The sequence below is a fragment of the Anoplopoma fimbria genome, chromosome 2 (genome assembly GCF_027596085.1).
Source record: "Anoplopoma fimbria isolate UVic2021 breed Golden Eagle Sablefish chromosome 2, Afim_UVic_2022, whole genome shotgun sequence".
Taxonomy (NCBI): domain Eukaryota; kingdom Metazoa; phylum Chordata; class Actinopteri; order Perciformes; family Anoplopomatidae; genus Anoplopoma; species Anoplopoma fimbria.
Window position 1 is genome coordinate 28,472,090 of NC_072450.1, and position 12,706 is coordinate 28,484,795.

Consider the following 12,706-nt stretch of genomic DNA (forward strand, 5'->3'; position numbering starts at 1 on the left):
AAATCAAACAAGCTTATCATTTAACAACCTAGTTTCCAAAAAATAATGTTTTTATACAACTAAACTGCATTCTCAATAATTTTATGAGGGATTCATGTTTTCTCCCGGATTACGGTCGTAGTTTTAAACATGTGATTAATGTGTAAGTGAGGAGGGAGGGATGGTTGGGTGGTTCACGTTGAACATAATTAATAAAAGCAGCCCTTTCCAATTTATGAGGCTGATTTATGCAACAGATACATCACAGCATGGAGTGGAACATATTTCTATCCCTCTCTTTCTGTGGTACTGACAGTATAGAGACAGAGCACAACATTATTAGGTTATGACACAATGCTTATAATAAGTCATATTTTTGATTTTCATAATTCACGTCTTACAGTTAAAAGTTACAAATTATGACCTCTAGTTCAGTCTTTGTCTATATGGTGATGATATACTTCAGTCCATTAAAATAATCTTAAATTGCGTCCTGTGTTTTATTGAAGTTAACAACAAAACACTTCTGTTAAAACAATAAAAAATACAGAAAGACTTACTGCCAATATTTACTGAGGGAACCAGTGATGGCATTAAGTCCCAAACATATGTTTTTCACTGTAGTGCCAGGCGTGTAGCTAAGGCTTTGGATGAACCAATGATTATAATTAACTGTTACAAATGATGCACCCTGGGTGAACTTATCTTCTGTGGAAAAGTGTCATATATGTGGGGTAGGCCAAACAAGATTCACACACATGTTAAAATGTCTCACACTGTTTAAAATAATATTTTACTGCATCTCTACCCAGACCCATTATTGATGAAAATGTTGTGCCTTAATGTCTAAATAGGAAGTGAGCACTTGGCCATAAAAAACAATATGTGACTGAAATTATGCAACGTATCATCATACAATGGTTTGTATGAAGTTACTTTAACTTTATTCGGGCGTTTTCCTACAGAAGCCAGTAACACGTGTCGCATGCATGCTTGTTACATGCATACCGTTATTTCAAAATAAACTTCTGTCTTCACAGATAACAACTTAGTAAGATTTAGGCAACAAAACTTGTTAGTTAGGGATAGGAAAACATAGCGAAATAGTTAGGTTTAGGAAAATATTGTTTGGGTTAAAATAACTACAGAAGTGTCGTTACTGAAGTACGCAAGTTAGATGATAGATCCATCATCGTTGACTGCGTGAAAAATCGGGTCTCCTATACATTACGTTCACATAAAACAAAACTGCATTCTCAATTACGTTTCTCATAGATTACGGTAGCAGTTTTAAACTTGATTAATGTTGTAATTTGAAACAACCCCCCCCAAAATTTTTGTTTATGTTTGGTCAAAAAAAAAAATCTACTTGGTTAGGTTTAGTAAAATACATGGTTTGGGTTTAAATAAGTATGTTTGTTATGAGGCTTGAATTACATATGTAACTTAAAAATGTAACTTTAATGAACTTTGTTTAAAATAATCTTTAACTTTCAGGCTACTTTTATTGTAAACATATTTTTGATACGTTAAAATCAAACTTAATCTGAGAGGGAATATATTTCCCTCATTGTCAAATTTAAATAACAACGTAGTTTTGTTGAATGGGATGTTGTATACATCCAAAACCTTACCCCTGTTCCTAGCATTAGAGGGTTGTGAGTAACATGTTTTTTTACACATAAAGTCGTCACTAAGTACCTAAGTAAATAATGGAAATCTGGTAAAAGGTTTTTTTTTCAGTGTATTATCATTCAGTGAAAACAGAATACAATTTCAGATTCATGGCAGTCAATGGGTGTATCATCAGCATAAAGACAAAAAAACAGTGGTTGTTATTTGTCATTGGCAACTGTAAGACGTAGGTTGAGAAAATCCTCCAAAAAACATTCAGTCTCCAAAGATTTATTATAAGCATATTCTGCCATAACCTAATAATGCCGTGCTCTGTCTCCCTTCTGTCATGACCAGAGAAAGAGAGAGATAGAGAGATGGTCCACTCCATGCTGTGATGTATCTGTTGCATTAATCAGCCTCTTAAATTGGAACGGGCTGCTTTTATTAATTATGTTCAACGTGAGGATGGTAGAGCCTCACCCAACCATCCCTCCCTCCTCATTTAGACACACAAATCACCTCCAGTAAGAAAAAAAGACAGTAGAGAGAGAGAGAGAGAGAGAGACAGAGAGAGCTTCATTACAAGTAAATGAAAAGAGAAAATGCGATGATGGCAAAGGGAATGCAGCGAGGGAATGACGACAGGTATTTAGAAAATAAAATCATAAGTGACACAAGGATGTGTGAAGGGAGATGGAGACCTATTGGCATCTCTGGCTTTAAAGAAATGAACCTAAGATTTGTGGGAAAAAAAGTGGTGCTACTACCGCCTGCAGACACATAGACAGTGTAATAGCATTTCATTTCCGAATTCCCTATTGATGAATGAACATTGTTTCATTTTATGTTCACTTGAATTCATTAACAATTTCTTTCACTTTAGTCATTACTTAGATGTTTGTGTGCATGAATTTAATTATTTAGCAAATCTTTTTAGGTTCCAAAAACATTCTCCCCAAATACACTGGGATAACAGGCCGGGCCCGGCGCAGGTGGGTTCGTTAGGGGGCTCTCAGTTGTATTTTCCGACCCTGCTATGTTAGCTTTGGAAACAAAAACGTTATTGGGAGGAATACATAATGTGACTATTGTTTTGCTGCTGTTTCAAAACCATGCGCAGCAGACAATTGCAATTGTGGCTGTCCAGTACCAAATCAGAGAGGAGGGAGCTTTTGGGCCTAACGCCTCATAGGGAGATGTGATAGGCCCAAAAAGTTTTCTTTCAGCTTTTGTTGAATCTGATGATGTGTCTGGTCATTAGAAATATTGGGGAGAAACAAATTTCCATATTTCATACATTGAGACGTGAAGCTGAGGCGATTAAATGGATAGCGATTCAAATGTTTTAATACTGGATGCTTTATGAAGTAGACTGACTGATATGAGAAGATCCCACCACTGCCTCCGCCATATTTGAGGCAAGAACCCAATTCATACTCTTACCGTTCCTGAGTAATACAACATATTGGCCACACACGTGGAAAAAAAACAGGAACTTCTCTGATATCAATGTGTTACAAAACTGTGCTGAAATAAGGTCTCTTTTTGAGAGGTTTTGATGGATCCTGTGAAAGATTGCCCCATATTAGCTCTTTGAACTTGCTCCATTAGCATCTTCGCCATGATCCAGTGTATTGTGATGTATCGCTGGCTAAATACAAACAAGCACCAGGTTACAGAAACACACGGGTGCAGTATATTTCAGGATGTATCGCGAGTGCGTGGGAGCCACTCCACGTTGAGAGCTTCAGTGGACACAAATCACGGGGCCGATACTGGTGTCACGTCAGCGGGAGCTGAGCCCAAAGCCACTTTCAGCTGCACCCGGTGTTTATCTTACCGTGACATTCTCCCAGAGCCTCGTAACAGCGCTACCCTGTGTGAGATACCTGCTGAATGGAAAGAGAGACGAATGAATTTAATGGTGGTAGAGAGATATGGAGAAAGTGGAGTGGAGGAAGAGAGAGAGAGAGAGAGAGAGGATGAGCTTGCATTCGTCCTCTGTGACAATGCTGATGCTGTCTCACTTATGAGAGGCCCTAATGTGACACAGGGGAAGTTTGATTCTGCATACACATGCAAAAACAGTTTCAGTGTAGGGAAACAAGCTGAGCATGTGAGTATGTGTGTGTGTGTTTGTATATTAGTGAGGCATAGGTGGAGGGTAGCATTAGCATAAATCGTAGGTTATGAAAAGGTTTAAGGTTAGTATTGAGGGATGTAGAAATCAATCTAGGCAATTTCAAGGTCATCACAAATATCTAAGTGTTCACAGCCAGTCAATTTATTTCCTTTTCCTTTCCTACGATATTAGCTTCATGGTCAACCAAAGCATGATTGCATCTTTAAGGAACTTAAAGGTTTGGGAACGATTTTGATTAAATGTCAAAAAGAGTCAAGGCTGACTTCAGGTTAACTTGACTTGTTCAATCTTACCCACAAAACTAACTTTTTAGGTTTTGGGGACTTCTGCATTGGCTTCACTTTTCAATCTCGGAGGTTGCTGCCTGTGTTACACAAAGTGAATTTGATTCTGCATAAGCAAAACTCACTGATTGTGTGTGTGTGTGTGTGTGTGTGTGTGTGTGTGTGTGTGTGTGTGTGTGTGTGTGTGTGTGTGTGTGTGTGTGTGTGTTTTGTGTCTTGTGATGTTATTGAAAAGAAGGTTTTGAATTAGTATTAATCATAGATTATGATAAGGTTCAAGGTAAGTATCAAGTGTTGTGGAATTCAATTTAGGCAATTTTAAGTTCCTCACAAAATGTCACTGTCAATTTATTTCCTTTGCTTTTTCCTGCAATATTAGCTTCATGGCAACTAAAGCATGATTAACTCTTCTTTAAGCAACTCAAAGCGCTTACTGTAAGGTTTGGGAAAGAATGTGGTTATGATTAAATATAAAAAAAAAAAGGCAAAGCTTGAAATGCTTTTTCAATATTAATCCCAGAAGCTGCAGGAGCCAAAATGTTGTGAATATGATGAATCATGTGATTTGGACCAACTCCAGTGGTATGGGTCATGTCCCACTCTCCTTTAATGTTACGTTTTCTTTGTTTTCAGTTTTCAGTTATCATTACATGTTTTTTTATACCGGTACAGGCCTACTTACTGTCTCGTCTCTCGTTCCAGATGCTTCACTTCCTTCCCTTTGTGTGTCTCCCGCCAGTGTGACTGTCTGCCCCGCCCTCATCGTTGTCACCTGTCCCTCGTTAGCCTCGTTGTCACCTGTCCCTCGTTAGCCTCGTTGTCACCTGTTCCTCGTTATCAGCCTCCTTTCATTGTGTTTTCACTCTGTGTGCTCCCCTTCGTCTGTGCCCGTTCGTCTTTAAAGCTTTAGCGAGCGTCGCAGACTTTTTCGTCCTAGTGACTTTCCCAGTGCATTTCAAATGGGACATTTTTGTCTATTTCTGCACTGAATTCCAGTTTACCGAAGCCTTCTAGTTCAGTAAAGACTAAGCACTCCACCTGCTCTGTGTTTGAGTCTTTGCATTCAAGTCCATCCAGCTTGATAAATACAGATGCCTCCGCTGCTCCACTGGATGTTTTGATGAGGAGAAACATGATGGGAATCATATGCTACTGTATTTCCGGTGCAGTCACCTATAGGGGTTTGTTCTCCATCATCATCATCATCATACATCTTTGGAAGAATGCCGTTCGTCCCTCCAGTCAAGCAGAGACTTGTTGAATCTATGACAATGAGCGCTGAAGCTGTTCCAACACCTCACTACGACATTTAAAGTTGGCTATTCCTTAATATTCCTTATTTAACAAATTAAGTTAGACATGCATAATGTATTCTAAATAGTAGATTTAATAGTGTGTAAAAAAAATCACACCTTTCCATAGGACAAACATAGATCTCTTTATGACACACCCTCTCTTTTTAGTGAGCTATAATAATTTCACACATATCTGTGTTAATGTGTTTTACATATTAAACGACCACTTGATCAAAGGTCCTGTAAAAAAAAACAAATAGATATTTTGGCTCATACCAGAGCCTCTCTGCTGATAAACAACAACTATGCATATTCACAAAAACTGTGGTTTAAATTTGTGCTTGCATTTATATATATATATTTTTTTTTTTTTATTTTGGGAGGTTTTCTCAAGAGTTTTTATTTTACTTTTTTTGTGTTGATGCCAGGTTATTATTTTATTTTTTACATAAGAATATACGATCCTGCATAAATGTTGTATAATGACAGTAATAAGAAAGGATTTAGGGATGATAAAAGTATTTAAATCAATATGCAATAGCAATTTTTAACACTAATATGTGGCTCGAAAAGTCCTTTACTCAGTCTTTGATATACTTTGCCATGTTTGCAGAAGCTAGCCACTGAAAGTACGAGAGATGATACTTAAGAAAGTACCTTACATTGAATCAGACAGAGTCTAGTACAGGTGGAAACCTCTGGTTCTGAAAAGTGAAGCTGTCGAAAAACCTTGCATTATCTTCTACTGACCAGCAGGGGGCAACTCCTCTGGTTGCTAAACGTCTAAAAGTCTGATTGTATAGAAGTCTATGAGAAAATGACTCTACTTCTCTCTTGTTTTATTCCCTCAGTAAACATTGTAAACATGAGTTTGTGGTCTCAATCTTTAGTTTTGAGTCTTCTTCAATACAGCATGATGTTCATTTAGTAAATTATGGTTAATTTAGAGTCAAATAGACCATAAAGCAGAGTATGCTTTAGGACAGGTTTACGGTGACTGACAGGTTGCTGTCGTTACAAGAGCCATATAATCGTCTCCATATCACTTCTCCACATTTGAAATATGGTAACTTCCGTTCATCGGTTGCAAAAAAAAAAACCGATGTGGCGATGACAATAAACCAAGTTGGCGACGGCGAAACACCAATCTCGACGCTTCAAAACGCCAGTCCACAAACCAATGGGTGAAGTCACGATGACTACGTCCAGGCTAGGGTCTTGTGGCAGTTGGTTTGGTGAGAGCCTTTCGTCAGCGTCAAACTAAAACAAGGGAGTCAGTCCAGAAACATGCTGAGGTTTTTCCCATAAAGCGCTCCACGAGATCTGACTCAAAGTACTGAAAAACACTGGAGGAGCCACTAGGAACAAAATGGCCGGAAGGCTCTCTGAAACAGAAAAGAGAAACATCTGTCAGTTACAATAAGCTTTTATTCATTCATGCCCCCCCCCTCCTACAATAAACTCACCCTGACCTCACGTCGAACAGACATCCATATGCCTGTCCATACGCCTCTGAACAAACAGATGTGTTAAATGCGGCACCTCGGGGTGCGGCGTCTCCCTTACAAACTGGCGGTCAGGAGCCCCTGGGCCCCGCAAAGACGCTAGCTGACTTGACATCCACGTCTGCTCCCCGCCCGTCCGAATTAGTGTCTCCGGACAATCTGCCCTGTATATACCTAGGGGGGGGGGGGTCAAACGATTTTGCCCCTCCGTGGAGAACGAGCAGTCCTGGCTCCAGGATAGTTAGAGACACGGAGGTCTTGTCATTTTCCCGATGTGTTCCCTGCACCTCAAACATCGAGATGTGGACTTTCGGCGGCGCAAGTGATGACTGACGGTCGGGGGGATAGGAAGCAGCGTCCCCGACAGTAAACAGATGCTGACCAGCAGATCACCATGAACGGGCCCCCCTCCGAGGTTTTGGGCTCTCACAGGGATGTACTGTACGTTCAGTGAAGGGTCTGAGCAAGTGTGTGTGTGTGTGTGTGTGTGTGTGTGTGTGTGTGTGTGTGTGTGTGTGTGTGTGTGTGTGTGTGTGTGTGTGTGTGTGTGTGTGTGAAGGCTTTCCCTCTGAAGTGTCAACCTCCCAGAGAGAGGATCAAGTGCTAAGCGGGGGGACTCAGGAGCTCAGTGCCTGGTGTGTATGTGTGTGTCTATGTGTGTGTGTGTGTCTATGTGTGTGTGTGTGTCTGTGTGTCTTCAGCAGCCCACACTTGCGGTTTTAGGGATTGAGGAAGTGATATATCCTTTTATCTGTTACCAAGGATGACCACAAGCCTGACCGGAGTCGGCCCCACATGGCTTAATCCGCACACTCAAAGGACAAATCGGTGTGTGTGTGTGTGTGTGTGTTTTTGGTTGTACAGAGGTGCAGGGGCTTTCTCCTGAGGGGGAAGCGCAGGGTTAAAAGGTCAAACACACATGTGGGGGGTCACTGGGCAGCCTGGCAAGCGGAACAGAAGCTCCATGCACACAAAAAACACACAAGTAAGTTATAGTGTGTGTGTGTGTGTGTGTGTGTGTGTGTGTGTGTGTGTGTGTGTGTGTGTGTGTGTGTGTGTGTGTGTGAGTTAAATTCAATTTGTATGCACTTCAATATTTACTTTCTGTACATTTTATCCTTTATATTTTGACCAATTTACAAAAAATGTAATAATAACATACTACTACTAATTATAATAATATTATTAATAATAATAAATATAATAATAAAATAAGGATAATATATTTGTTGTCCAAATTAAGGATTGTAAGAAAATCTTGCTTTAGCACTAAAAGATGGAGTTAAAACAAATATTTTTTTTATGGAAAGTTCTGCATGCCAACCTTTGTCTCATGCCTTTGAATTAAATTGAATATTGATTTTCTCTTATGAGACCTCTTCTTTTGAAACGTTTTTTGAAGCTTTAAGAGATTAAACATATGCAGTATTTCACAAGAAAAAAAAAAGCAAAGGTAAGAGAAAAGCTTGGAAAAAACAATGTTGAATATTTCTTTTTCTTTTATTTCTATTTCAGTAACCATCTCATGACCCCTTAAATTCATCATATGACCTCTTGTGTGAGCATTGACCCTTAGGTTGGGAACCACTGAGCTATTAAACTAGAAACATACACTGATGTGTACACCTTCAGCAGGGTGTCTTGGCGCTCTATGAAACCAATACAATAGCTAATTTGGGTTTTGGCATTTGTTTGACACTATATGTTGCAGGTCAAAATGAGGTTTAGTTTCTAAACTAAATGTCCCTGTCTTCTTTTTTGTTAAAACAACATATTTTCTCAAACTGCACAGTCTGTCTGGTGTTGACCGGGGCAATTTGAGAGTAACATTTTTTAAAACATGCTCGATGTGTCGACACGCAATACTTTAACGATCTGGACGGCACCAAACCCAGGAAGCTCCAGAGGAGAGAGGTCTTGGTAGAGGAGATACGACACTAGTATCTATCTTCCAGAAAATGCACATGCAAACCAATTATGATAATAATAATAATAATAATAATAATAATAATAATAATAATTAAGCCTTTATTAGTCCCACAATGGGGAAATTACAATTCTCTGCATTTGACCCATCCCGGAGGAGCAGTGGGCTGCTAAGAAGCGCCCGGGGAGCAACTGGGGGTTAGGTGTCTCGCTCAAGGACACCTCGGCACGTTGACTGTAGAGGGGTTCAAACCACCAACCTCGTGGTTACGGGACGAGCTCTACCTCGTGTGCCGCAGCCGATGTTCTTTATATCGATGTTATCAATATTGAGCAAAGAGTAAGTGATGTATTTACATGCAAATATTATTTCTGTTATGATTTAAAAGGCCACCAATCGTGTGCTGGATCAGTCTGACCTGGTGAATTCCAGCAAACGCTGCACAAGGGTTCATCTCATGTCAGATCATTTCTTTTAATTCTAACAATTCCATTTTGCTGCACAAGCGTCATCACATAACGGTCTTAGCTGTATATAACAGACTTCAGCGGTTGGGATATAGTTGTGCATGTCACGCTGTTTTACATTGCTAGTATTGGTCTCATAAATAGGTACTACTGTAATAACTGTGACCAGGTGGCCACGACGGCTAATAATAAACCTATTAAATGTTTATCTTTTTTTTTTCTTTTCATAAAAACATGGCAAGCTCATCTCCGTTGACAGAAGCATGGCTTTCCTTTACACTTGGGACGAGTCGATGCAAAGTGTGAATGATGTACAGTGGATGTGATTTTACCGCCCCCGACGTATCACACCGAGGTTTACGGCGCTGTAGCGGGAGACGATGCGTAACGGGGGCGGCCCCGAGCAAACCTGACAACGCCAGGTTGGAAACATGTTAAAAGCCAAACCGTGTTTGTCGTTGTGTTTTCACAGCTGCGATCTAAACTACAACGGGAGTCGTGTTACCGCGAGGACAAAAAAGCACGACTTGCATTAGTACTTTAGGGTCGCAATCTCATCTTCCTCTGCTTCTTCTTCTTCTTCTTCTTCTTCTTCTTCTTCTTCTTCTTCTTCTTCTTCTTCTTCTTCTTCTTCTTCTTCTTCCTTGGCGTGCAGGTCGTTGCAGAGACTTTGCAAGATTGTTCATTATGAGCCCGTGCATTTTTGACCTCAACCGGAACCAACAATGTAACCAAGCGGGTATGAGACATAGTACCCACACAAACACACACACACACACACACACTTAGGTGCAAAGACTCATTCTGTTAAACAGAGCGAACACATCACTCTCTGCTAAGTAGAAGTTTCACTCGTCCCCCCCGCTCTCCCATCTGTCCATGTCGCACATCACCCATCAGTTAGTCGCACACACACACCTCTCCACATCACCCATCAGTTAGTCGCACACACACACACCTCTCCACATCAGCCATCAGTTAGTCGCACACACACACACCTCTCCACATCAGCCATCAGTTTGTCCGACAGACACGTAAATGCACATCTTTGCAATTCACGTACCGACCAAGTTCCTTTACATCACACTTGACGCGCACTCACTCACACATACAATACATCACACATCAGTTATATGTTTTAGGCTGAAGGAGAGAGAGGGGGGCGGTCTGTCGGTGGGCGGGAGGGGTTTGACAGGGCAGAGGAGGAAGTACACAGGAAGTACATTAGTTATCACTCCCATGTCTTCTCCACCTTTTCGCTTCTCATCACCAGCCGACGTCTCAGACCCGAGAGCCCAGCCACATCTCCTTCTAGTCCCACCCCTTTCTCTCTCTCTTGTCTCTTGCTCGTCCTCACACACACACACACACACACACACACACACACAAACACATGCAGGCCTCTAAAAATGACTGCCTAGCTCCGTTTTAGTGTCGGGCCCTGGGATCTAGATGACACTTGGCAAGCCGTGGAAGCCTGCAAGACAACTGGATGAAATATTTAAATGAAAGACGGCAGGGGTAGAAGAGGTGAAGAAAGGAGGAGGGGGAAGGAATATAGGACAGAGGACGAGGGAAGGAGAGAGTGACGATTTTCAGACGGCGAGCAGGATGTGAAAGGTTTTCTTTTCTTGGCAATGAGAGGGCCGCGTGACAGGAGGAGCAGATGAATTGGCTTTCACCTGCAAAGTAGCCTGAAGAGAAATATACCAATAAAGTATGAGATCATTTCACTTTGACTGGGCATCATTAGGAAGTCTCAAGTGTGAGGACAATGAATCTATCACAAATGTGATCTCACAGAATGACCACAGCCTTTCAACACAGGTTACGTGGTGGTGGCATGCAATGTGCTAAATTGACGTCCCTCCACCAAAAAAAAGATCGAAAAGATCATGGTTTGGGTCAAAACCATAATAAATATAATTTTATTTAAGTCAATGTTGGTTTCAAGACTTTTCAATTACTTTTTTTGCAAAATGTTTTACTCTTCTATTATTTATTTAATTAAGATGTTTAGCTGTGTAAATTAAATATCTCATATCATAACTAGGGACGTTACGAGAACCTATTATTTCGGTACAGAATCGTCGTGAAAATTGGCAGGAGGAGAGCTAGTTGATGCTAGCTGTTAGCAGCCGGTGGGCAGCAAAGTTCTATTCGGCTAAATAACGGAGCTAACAACTAACTTACGGAGGTTGCATTGACTTACATTATGGAGCGTTCAAGCTCTATTCGGTAAAAAACAAAGGTAAATTGTGTGTTAAAATGGGTTAAAATGAAACATGAGGCGGATAATCAGGGATTAATAATACATTTCCAGAAACCAGTATGCAAATGGTATAAAGAAGTGTATATTGAAGTACATGGGACATACTGATTATCAAGAATCGTAGGATTTCACCTTATAATCTATATAATTCCCTCTTAGAATTCCATTCATGTTTGATTCCATCTCTGACACAATAAAGAAGATCTTTTAGGTGTGTGTGTGCGTGTTGTTTATTCGATTTCCCACACTTTCTGTATAAGCGCTGGTCTTTTAATGCGTATTTACTGGTACGTGCATGTGTGTGCTTGTTTACTAGAGGCCTTGGTGCATATTCTTTACATACATAATTGCACTATACTGCACATCTATAAACATGCACATGGGCTTGTATTTGCGGCATAATTTATGTCTCTTCATGCTGCATTACTGACTTGTATGCTCCCCATCTGTTAAGTCAGAGGACTGTGTTTATTACCGAGCTGGACATCAGGCCTCTCCGTCAATGAAGTGTGGGAGTGTGTTAGCTTGTTAAGTCAAACGGAAATGTGCAACCAAAAAAAAAAAGGAATAGAATGTTATTGTGTCTTGTGAAATGATTGGAAAGAGAGTCAATAAAAAAGTGAAGATTTGATTTTCAGTGTTTTATTTGTCTTTCACATGCAGCGCTGTGCACTGTACGTCATTCCTCTTGTGAGCAGGGAGGTGTAAGTCATTGTTTGCAGTAACTGCTCCCTTTTTTGGGACAGTGAAAGCACCACAGATCATGTATTTATGAAGATGCTTTCTTAAATGATGTTTTTTAAGAGCAGCTTTATGTCATATTAAATAAACTGAATGGCAAACCACGAGTAAGCTGGAGGAAAAAAAACTTTACATTCATATGGTTTCCAGTTATTGCAGCCAAAAAAAAAAAAGAGTAAGAGAGAGAGAAAGAGGAAAAAAAATCATGTTCTTTATTATTCTCCAGGACAGATTCTGCATGTAGCAATTCAAAATGCTAACGGATTACCATGCAGTAGTTCAGACTAAAGTATTACTTCAAATAAACATTGTGTTTCCCAGTGCCGGACTTTGTGAGTAAATGGAACGGAGGGGGAACAGAAGGGGTGTTCTCTGCTGATTGGGTGCAGATGTGAGCTCCAGTCTGGGTTTGGTTAGAATCCCCGCTGCCAGGAATATTCGCTACAATTCAATAAATAGAGCTGTTAGGAGCAAAG